The 8,494-nt window shown below is 42.5% G+C and overlaps 1 pseudogene; it reads right to left on the bottom strand.

The window, feature by feature from the left end:
- Positions 1-2,900: 2,900 nt before the first annotated feature.
- Positions 2,901-8,494, bottom strand: part of LOC104984224 — a 36,216-nt pseudogene continuing 30,622 nt past the window's right edge.

Genomic DNA, 8,494 nt, shown 5'->3' with positions numbered 1-8,494 from the left:
TAGCTCAAGCGCTTTGGGGAAAAATTATGTTTTCCAAACAAAGCCAAACTTGAATCAGAGTGAATTATACCAGCTCTCCAGTCACAAAATCAACACGAAGACAGGGACGGATGATGGACTCTGCACTGACTTGCCTGGGGGAGTGGCGGGAAGAGGCAGAAGGCAGCAGAGTGTGCAGTGAACGCTGCGGTTGTGTCTCCCAAGCACATCCTACCGAAGGGATGTGTTTTCACCCGTGATTAGGAGGCCCAAAGTCACTTTCTACACTGTGATGAAAAAGTGTTGAAAGAAGCCATGTCAACATAAGGGGAAAAAAGAGTCCAAGGGAGTCGACCCAGGGATAGAATCCGTGTCTCCTACCTTGGCAAGCATGTTCTTTACCACTGAGCTACCAGAGAAGCTCAGTCTCTGCTTACTAATGGGTACAAAAGGAAAGTGTTTGTGAAAGAAATGATACCATGAAAGAAATGATCACTGGCTTAAACAAATCAAGAAAAAGACTAAGGTGTCAAACCCACCAAAAAACCCAACAGTGCTTCAGAGGCATTGTATAATTACATTTATGTTAGTAAAAGGATGAAACACTAACCTGGGAAGAAGGAACCTTTGTCGACAGAGGAAAGCCCTTGGTATCACTGAATCCAATACCCAGATAATAACGTTTGCATCCAGTCGACATTTTTCTATATGGGAAGCCATTCTAATTCTATTTGAGGAATATAGATCATTGATGAAAGTCAAAGACCATTATCTCTTGTGCTGATTTAAAAGATTCAGATTCTGGTAAAGCATCCTGTACAGTCCTTCTTAATCCTCAGGCGTGAGGGAGGGAGGTGGGGAAGCAAAGCTTCAAAACAGGTAAATTTGCTTTTATTCTTTTGCCAACTACAAACAGGCACTCGCCAAGAGCATTTGCAGGGCCTTCCAGGTGTGCTGGTGGTAAAGAGCATGCCTGCCAATGCAGGACACAGAAGAGATACGGGTTCGATCCCTGGGTCAGGAAGATCCCCTGGAGGAGGGCATGGCAGCCCACTCCAGGATTCTTGCCTGGACAATCCCACGGGCAGAGGAGCCTGTCGGGTTACAGTGCATATGGTCGCAAAGAGTCACAACTAAATCTACTTAGCACACACACAAGAGCACTTGCCAGGGACTGACCCACCTCCAAGGGCATTTGCCATCTGCCTCTGCGGAGAGTGACCCCTGTTCTGCTGCAGCTGTTGACCTTAGCACCCCCTGAGGGAGACCAGGGTGGAGTGAGGCACTCTGAGCCCCAGGGAACCTGGTGGGACAGGTCTTTAGATAGATGTTTTCAGGAACTGATTTCATGATCTCAATCTTTGCATCTCTTCATATTTAGAAAAGCACTGTATCTCTTCATGATGACATCAGATCCTTGTGACTAGCAGAAAACCTTTTGTAAAATGAGTGCTTGATTGCATTGAACTCCCCCTTCACCAAAACCTTACATATTCACCTCCACCCAGTGCCTCTTTGGAGCAGTCTCCCAGAGCTTTCTGAGGTGCTGTCTCCCGGGCTGTAGCCATCATTTTGTCCCAAAGAAAACTTAACTTGAAACTCTCAAGTCGTGCATCATTTTTAGTCAACACTCTTGCGTGAAGGGAATCATGTATTTAGCTCCAGATGCTGAATTCACTAATACAATGCTTTTTTTCTCACCAGCAATAAGACAAACTGTTTAAATCATTATTTACTTCTTTTATAGCTAAGGGTGCTTGTCCTGACTGGCTAAATAAATCCTGGAATATCTCCTTGGAAAGAATATGTGGCAGAAGTGCTCCTGTTTAAATGCCCGCAGACGCTGGGCTCTGAGAGCTCACAGCTGATTGCAAAGTCACTGTTTGCAATTTACTTCTGGCAACTGTTGCCATTTGGCACAATGCTAATTGGCCCCCCTTGGGAGTCAGTGCTTATGCTTTCCGGATAACTCACTTTTCAAATCACCCAAGTGAGTCAAGTAATTTTTCTTTGCCAGCATGAACTACGCCACCGGTGAAAGTTATGAATTCATACTGTTAAACCAATGCAGATTACTCTAATTTCTACATTGTTCCGATTAATACCAAATATAGAAGGGCAGGCTGTTGTCAAGAGCCAGATACCTACAGCTTTGGCTACAAGGACAACAGGTAGTCATGGAAGTGGAGAGCTGACTAAGTCAGTGCCACTCACCCAAAAGGCCCATTAGTGTTTTAGAAAAAAGGAGTTTGAAATATGCTTATTTCTTGCCTCTCTAGCCTTCGTGGGCTCCTCTAGGCCGGCTCTTTGTTTTCTTATTGGGCCTGGACACGCCCATTCATGGATATGATCTTTGCTTCCTCTTTTCTTCTCACCCGATACGGGAAAGGCTTTCTATTTCTCTTAGTTGGCCTCCACAAGCTGTGTACATATTACATGCTTCTCTCTTTCCAAATCACTTTTACACACCACACAGACACACACACACACACAAATTAGAATGATTGGGATGGCAAAGGGGCTGTCTACGGGGAAGGCAACCATATTACGGAAAAGGGAGAACCCATCGGGAAATATTTTTTACATCGTATTGCTCTGAGAAGAGTTTCTCTTCTCGGTGACTGTTCTCTGCTCAAACAGCAAGCTGATGGGCTCGGGGTTTCTAATGAGACTTTTATTTACAGCTGGGTTGCGGGGAATGAGTTGCGGCTCAGGGGTAGTGTCCGGAAGTGAGGCGTGTAGTATAACACGGGCCTCATCTGTCCTTACCGTGCTGCTGGAAGCTGTCCCGCTCTTGAAGCCCGGTGGGACTCATCGCTCTCAGCGCTCCTCAGGTGAACCTTAGGGGCGGGGCTGCAGGAATCTGCAGAAGTGACAGAGTCCTCTGGAGAGAAGCAATCCCCGAGGAAAGGGAATAGACATCAGAGCGGTGGGAGGGCAAGGGCACGTGGTGAGTAGGACGTGGTGCCTTTGCTAGCAGATCCCCCAGGCCCCGCAGACTCACACTCCACACAGCGGCTGGGGGTGACCGGCACAGAGAAACTCTCAGTGAAAATGGCTCGTTCACGAAAACCGGCGAGACAACGGCACTGTGTTGGGAGGCTCTTAAAAGAAGAAAGACAAAATTCCACACTCTGGCACAGCCAGGCCTTCCCTGACTGGAATGCCTAGCAGGCCCAAGCAGCAGAAGTGACCACAGCATCTTGCAGATCAGTTCTGTCTAGGGAAGGACATGGACATACTTGGTGGAGAAGGGTTGGGGTAAGAGGGTGGAAACAAGATGACCTTTACTCTAGTTGACTGACCAGCCTTGTTTTGAGGAACAGGTGGGAGAGACACCTGGAGATCTTCGTCAGTACTTGGGCCAGGGAGGACCCTTACAGATCTCAGAACACTGAGATCCTGTATTAGCAGGCGAGAGTGGTCACCAGTGAAACCAGGGCGGCAGTCAATTCTTGTCCTGCCTGAGGTTTTACTTGTTGAGTAGCCGAGCCAACACACACTCAACTGTTCCGATTGTAAAAGGCAGAGGAGACCCATGTTAGCCGGCTCAGCTCCTGAAAGGCTGTGATACAGGAGCAGCAAAACCGAAATGTGCTGCAGCCTTGGGAGGCTGAACATGGCACAGAGCATAACAGGACAGCTGGTGAGCTTATCACTCCATTGAAGAAAGCAGACTGCCGTTACTCATTTACAAACAATTCTTGTGGAAAATTTCTTGTAACATTTGATTTCTATAGCTCTTTATATGTTTATTCCTTTGAGACTTGGTTCATCTTTGGCATTCAGCGTGGGCATCTTTCAAAGAGCTCATATCTGGATAAATTCTCCATGCTTGTCTACCCATGGCACTTTGGGTATACTTAATTTAAAATTTTATTTTAGATCTAAATGATTGATGTGTATTCTAATGTCCCTGAGTGAGGCTCTAAGTTCCTCAAGGACAGGGATCCTTAATAATGTCAGACATTTGTATTATTTGAACTGAATTCTTAATGTCAGACATTTGTATTATTTGAACTGAATTCTTCATATGTGTGTGAGTGTTTGCGCTTGTGTGTGCCCCGTCACTCAGTCATGTCCAATTCTTTGCCACCCTATAAACTGTAGCCTGCCAGGCTCCTCCATCCATGGGATTCTCCTGGCAAGGATACTGGAGTGGGTTGCCATTTCCTTCTCAAGGGGATCTTCCTGACCCAGGGATCAAACCCACATCTCCTGCATCCCCTGCATTGGCAGGCAGATTCTTTACCACCAGCATTACCTGGCTTTCATCATTGAAAGAGTAAGCTCTTGTCATTGCCTTCCCCTTGACAAAAGAAAATCTCAGGTCGAACTTTTTATGAATATTCTACCATGGCTAAGACTGGCAGTTGTCACTAAACATGTGTTTTTCTTTACTTTGAGAGTAAGAAAAATCTTAGGTTGGCCTAGATTAACCCCATAAAAACTACATTTCCCAGATTCCCTTGCAGCTAGGTGTGTGATCATGTGATAAAGTTTTGGCCACTGGGATGTGAGCTAAGTGTTAGATGTGATTCCCAATTTGTGCCAGGAAAGGGAAGGAGAGAATCTTCCTTCTTTCCTCCATATCCTGTGTCTTGCTCTGTCTCTTGGATCAGAGAGATGGTGATGATTATGAACCGTCTCTCTTAAAGCTCACTATCTAGATATGGTAGAAAAACCAACTAAAAGACAGCTTGGATCTGACAGTACAGTCATCATAATATCTCTGAACTGCTCATGCCTGAACTCTTATGTGAGAGAGAAATAAATTTCTGTATTATTCAAATCTTTGAGCATATGAGGATATCACTTTGTTGTTGTGTGGTATACATAAAAATATTTATTCCTCCTTTTACTGATCAGATCTTGCAGCTCTTGGCACAGAATGGTAGGAACAAGTTTAAAATCAAACAATAAATAACCACATTGTCAGTAGCTGGTATGTGAAATTGGCAGGATCTCTTGTATAAACTATACATTTCTAGTGTTTTAAATCTTTTCCTTTGTTTGTAATTGTGAGGTGAGGGAAGAACCTTCCCTCTCAACATTCTATAGCCCACACGCCTACCACTTGGATGGATATCTAACTCCAAGAGAGCTAGTCAGATTCTCTATTTCCTGTCCTGATGCCCTGAGGTCACTCAAGTGTGGCTCCTTCCTACCCCAACACACATGTACTCTGAAATTAACATATTGAAGGCTGAATCTGATAAACTGTGATGAGAAGCAAACTTTGGGTTCTTTCATACTCACCTCCTTCTCTCCTCTCTGTTTATCCTTCTCCCCCAGCTCCTTCACCCTCCATCTCCTACATTACAGTTGCTGCCTGCCACCTACCACCACCACTGTCTTAGCCAGCGAGTTGCTCACAACATCCAGGAGAGACTTTGGTACCCCTGATGAGTGCTGAGACGCCTGCTTACCCAAGAAGCTTTCTGTACATGAAGTGGTACTGCCTGGAGGTCCTGAACAGCCTGGCCACAGTGCTAGCCAAGTCCGCTGAATCAGGGCTGGCTGTTGGTCCCTGAAAAACTAGGATGATCCTATTCTGAGATAATAAGACATTTTTGAAAATAAGGGACAAGTTTGATATAAAGTCCTTCAGAGAGAACAGAAAGTCAAAATAACTAGTTCTAAGGGAAGTGGTGACGTAGGAAATAGACAACAGAGCTCAAGGATTTAAAAAAAAAAGAATGAAAACAATTTAAGTTGCAGTTGAAATCAGAGTTCACAAGTCTCAGACCACTACAAGTCATTTGCTGGAGTATGATCAAATCTATAATTTTTGGTTTTGAACCTAAGGTAAAGAGAATTCATTTACTCATGGCATACTGCCATCTTCAGTCTGGGCAAGGGTTCCCTCTCATTGGGTTTTGCTTTATTTTTCTTCTTCATCCTTGAGTCCACCTTCATTTCTCTTGCCATTGTAGGACCCATTAGAATATATAAACAATGCATATCCTAGGATATGTCTGTGACTTTGTGAAATAATACAGAACTCAGAATTCAGATTGAAAATTAGGCTCAGGAAAGGCTGGTCACAACTTGGTTGGAAATAGGGTTCACATGTCTCAGACCATTTCGGGTTGTTTGCTGGAATGTGGTACAATCTATACTGGGTTTGGGATTTTGGATTTATGGTGGAGAAAGTTTAGATACTCGTGGGAGGTTCCCATCATCAATTTCTTAGCAAGGGCCCTCTCTTAGTTTTGTTTAATTTCCTTCCTTCATCCTTGATTCCCACCCTTATTCCCTTTTTAGGGGCCCATCCCACTATCCAAGCAGAACACATCCTTCAGCCATTCAGTATGTGGCCTTCTTGCCTTGTTGATAGTTCACTCCATGAAAGCTTTTTAGTTTGGTGTAGTCCCATTTGTTTATTTTGCTTTTGTCTCTGTTGCCTGAGACATATCAAAAACAATTACTCAGATAGATGTCAAAGAGTTTACTGGCTATGTTTTCTTCTCTAAGTTTTGTGGTTTCAGGTCTCACATTTAAGTCTTTAAATCATTCTTGGCTTATCTTTGTTCATGGTCTAAGAAAGTAGGCCAGTTTGATTCTTTTGCATGTAGCTGTCCAGTTTTCCCAACATACTTCATTGAGGAGGTTGTATTTTCCCCATTGTATATTCTTGCTTCTTCTGTGTAGATTAATTGCCCATATAAGAGTGGATTCATTTCTGGGCTCTCTGTGCTGCTCTACTGACATCTGTGCCTGTTTTTGTGCTGGATCCATACTGGTTTGATTACTGTAGCTTTGAGGTAAGTTTGAAATCAGGGAATGTGATACTCCACTTTGTTTTCCTTTCTCAAGATTGTTTTGGTTATTCAGGGTCATTTGTGTTTGAAAAATATCATTGATATTTAATAGGGATTGCACTGAATCTGTAGATTGCCTTGAGTAGTCATTTTAAAAATATTAATTTTTCCAATCCATGAGCACAGTCCATCTTTCCTTCTGTTGGTGCCCTTTCAACTTCTTTCATCAATACCTTATAGTTTTCTGAGTGCAGCTCTTTCTCTCCTTAGTTAGATTTATTTCTAAATATTTTATTCTTTTTGGTGCAGTTGTAAATGAGATTGTTTTCTTAATTTCTCTTTCGGTAGTTAATCGTTAATACATAGAAACACAACAGATTTCTGTATATTGCTTTTGTATTCTGCAAGTTTACCGAATTCATTGATGAGTTCTGGTACATTTTGGTGGTTGGTTTCTTTAAGATTTTCTATGTATAGTATCATGTCATCTGCAAACAGTGACAGTTTTACTGCTTCCTTTGCAATGTGAATTCCTTTTATTTCTTTAATTTATCTGATTGTAGTGGAAAGTCCTAGCCAATAGCCCTTTGGTTCTCCCAAATGAAGCCCCATTGACCTTCAAATCCAAACGTTCTGGGAGCTCATCTTCCTAGTGCAGGACCTCCAGAATGGGGAGCCCAGTGTGGGGCTAAGATCCCTCACTCTTTGGGAAGAACGTCTGTAATTTTAATCAATAGTTGCTCTGTAAAGAGTTGTAGTTTTTGTTTGCCCATGAGAAGAGGGGAGCTCATTGTTTTCCTACTCCAGCATCTTGGCCATTCCTCTACTTGTTTCAGATATCATTTCCAATCTGTGATCTGTATATGAACTTCACCTATTACATTTTTTGATAAAGAGAAGTTCTTAAATTTAATGTCTTTTTCATCCCTTTATTTTTTATCTTAGAGTTTGTGTTTTTGAATGTTGGTTTAAGAAGTTCTTCCACACTCCAAAGCAAGAAAAATAATATACATGTTTCTTTTTTCCTTTTCCATTAGCTTTTTAGATTTTCCATTTAATACTTTAATCCAACTGGATTTCCCCCTTGTATATGGCATAAACATGCATTCTTAATGGGGGTAATGGCGCTCCCAAGAAAGTGAAGTTTGTTCTTAGAGGGTAAAAAAAAAAAACTTAGATACTGTAATTGTTTATAGCCCTTCACAGGTGGCGCTAGTAGTAAAGAACTCGCCTGTCAATGCAGGAGACAAACGAACACACAGGTTTGATCCCTGGGTCGGGAAGATCCTTGAAGGAGGATCTTCCTGGAGTGGCAACCCATTCCAGTATCCTTGCCTGGAGAATCCCATGGACAGAGGATCCTGGCAGGCTATGGTCCATAGGGTCGAAAAGAGTTGTGCACAACTGAAGTGACTTACCACACATGCACACGCATAGCCCTTCAAGGATCATAAACAGATATATTCTATATCCATGATATTAAAATTGTATTGGTAATGGAGGAAAATCAGGGGGAAAATATACCTAAAAAGTTTTATTCGGAGGACAGTAATGAAAACACTGGTTGAGAAATGCTATTATAGGCTAAGAATCCAGCATTATTTTTTTCCCTAAAATGACATTTCCCTAATCTATTAAAACTTTATCAGTTCTTTCTCTGAGGTCACCCCTTTCATTGCCCTTTTTCAAAATTGCTTTAATTATTCATAATATATTTAGTCATCTTATACATGTTAGAATAAGTATGTTGA

The sequence above is a fragment of the Bison bison genome, unplaced genomic scaffold (assembly GCF_000754665.1).
Source record: "Bison bison bison isolate TAMUID 2011002044 unplaced genomic scaffold, Bison_UMD1.0 scf7180017863950, whole genome shotgun sequence".
Lineage (NCBI taxonomy): Eukaryota > Metazoa > Chordata > Mammalia > Artiodactyla > Bovidae > Bison > Bison bison.
This window is presented reverse-complemented; position numbering and strand designations above follow the sequence as displayed.